This window comes from Oratosquilla oratoria, chromosome 10 (assembly GCF_046742065.1).
Source record: "Oratosquilla oratoria isolate Oo_2021 chromosome 10, ASM4674206v1, whole genome shotgun sequence".
NCBI lineage: Eukaryota > Metazoa > Arthropoda > Malacostraca > Stomatopoda > Squillidae > Oratosquilla > Oratosquilla oratoria.
This window is the reverse complement of record NC_134786.1, coordinates 67,558,959-67,560,986: the sequence shown is the minus strand read 5'-3', so window position 1 is coordinate 67,560,986 and position 2,028 is coordinate 67,558,959. Positions and strand designations below refer to the sequence as shown.

The 2,028-nt window shown below is 41.2% G+C and overlaps 1 non-coding gene across 1 annotated transcript; it reads right to left on the bottom strand.

Moving 5' to 3' along the window:
* Positions 1 to 1,226: 1,226 nt before the first annotated feature.
* Positions 1,227 to 1,299, bottom strand: TRNAV-UAC (transfer RNA valine (anticodon UAC)). Its single transcript has one exon. It is a non-coding gene; the product is annotated as a tRNA-Val (tRNA).
* Between the last annotated feature and the right edge of the window lie 729 nt (positions 1,300 to 2,028).

Sequence of the window (2,028 nt, the reverse complement as noted above, 5' to 3'; positions counted from 1 at the left end):
TATATATATATATATATATATATATATATATATATATATATATATATATATGTATATATATATATATATGTATATATATGTATATATGTATATGAATGAGTGTATGTGTCCGTTTTACTTCACTGTGCTTTCATCTGTCAACCTTAGTGTGTGTGTGTGTGTGCGTGCGTGCATGTGTGTGTGTGTGTGTGTGTGTGTGTGTGTGTGTGTGTGTGTGTGTGTGTGTGTGTGTGTGTGTGTGTGTGTGTGTGTGTGTGTGTGTGTGTGGGCGGTTAGAGTTAGAAGAAGTGGGACAGGATGGGGGAGACGTAAGGGAAGAATGAAAAAAAAAAGAGGAAAAAGAAGATAAAAGACGAGAAGTGGTTGGGGAGGGGGAAGATAGATAAAAATGTGGAAGCTGAAGGAGAGGAAGAACGAGAAGATAAGAAATGTGGCACGTAGGTGTGAGTGAAGTCATCACCTTTGCGCTATGATATTAGACTATACGAGAGGAGGAAAAAATAATGAGGATAATAAGGAAAGAGGAAGGAGAGGAGTGGGAAAAGGAAAAAGGAAAAAAATAATGAATTAATAAATGAACAAATTATATATTGAACAAACCATAAACTAAAAAAAAAAAAAAGAGGTACCACCAGTTTTATACTAGAAATAATTTCAATAGGTGAGAAAAATGAGGAGAATTGAAAGGTAAGGTTCTGAAAAAAACGGCAAAGTTCATGTAAAAGACCATGATACGTTATGAGATATAACCTTTTGGCTTGAAAGAAGGCTTTGTTCAGCTGATAAAAAAAATGGCGACAGCCAGAATAAGCACACAACCTTCCATCTCAATCCTCCCACCCACCATCAACCTCTACCACCTCCACCACCTTCACCCCAAATCTTATCACAACCTCATCCACAAACATAAATTTCTTCACAACTAAAACCACAACCTCCTACCTCATCCACAAACATAAATTTCTTCACAACTAAAACCACAACCTCCTCTACCAGACTACCACTACAACCACAACCTTTACAACAACGTCCATTTCTAGTCTTATCCCCAAGCATATCTCACAAAAATCTTAATGGGTATAGACCTCAGGTTCTGGTGAAGATTATCATTAAAAAATGCAAGAAGCGTCAAACAAATAAACACATATTTAGCAGACGCGTGGAAATGTTCTCTGTGCAGCGAAAGATACTAAACATAAATTTTGTTCTAAAACGAATATAGTCACTGCGCCCGCCAGGGGTCGAACCTGGGACCTTCTGCGTGTAAAGCAGATGTGATAACCGCTACACCACGGGCGCAACTATTTGGACCTCATGAATAAAACAAGAAATTCAGCACAAAACGCGCACCGCCTGCTTGTCTGCCGAACCTGCCTACCTGCCTACTTGCCTGCCTGCCTTCCTGCTTGACTTTCTCCTTGATTGGCTACTTAGTTCTTTCTCAGTCGGCGTGTTTACGTCTTCCCTTCTACCTCCTTACCTATCTCCTTTTCTGCCTCCTTCTTCTTCCTTGCTACCCTACTTTTTCTCCTTCAGCATGTTTGATTATCATTGTGCCTATCGCCCTTACTACCTGCTTGCCTTGCCTGCCTGTTTTCCTGCCTTTTTGACTGCTCGATTGTTTGAATGCTTCACTCTCTCCCTATTTTTCTCTCGGTCAGGCTACCATTCTCTTTTTATGTCTCTTTTTCGAGCTATCTTTTCCTTGCTGCATCTCTGCCTGTCTGTTCCCCCACTCTTTCCTTCTCTGCTTCCTTCTCCGACTTCTTACTTCTCCACCTGTCTCATTCAAAGTCTGCAAGCCACTCTTCCTGATTACCTACTTGCCCAACTTCTTGTCTCCCAGCCTTACAGCCTAGAAGCCTTTTTCCATATATTTTTCTCTGTATTTGTTTAGATAATTCTCTCTCGCACCTCCTCTCTCTACCTACGTCCCTGCCCACTTGTCACTCTCAGCCTGCCTACCTGTCTACCTGCGTGCCAACCTCTTTACTGTCCCTGCCTGTCTTCCTCTCTCTCTCTCTCTTT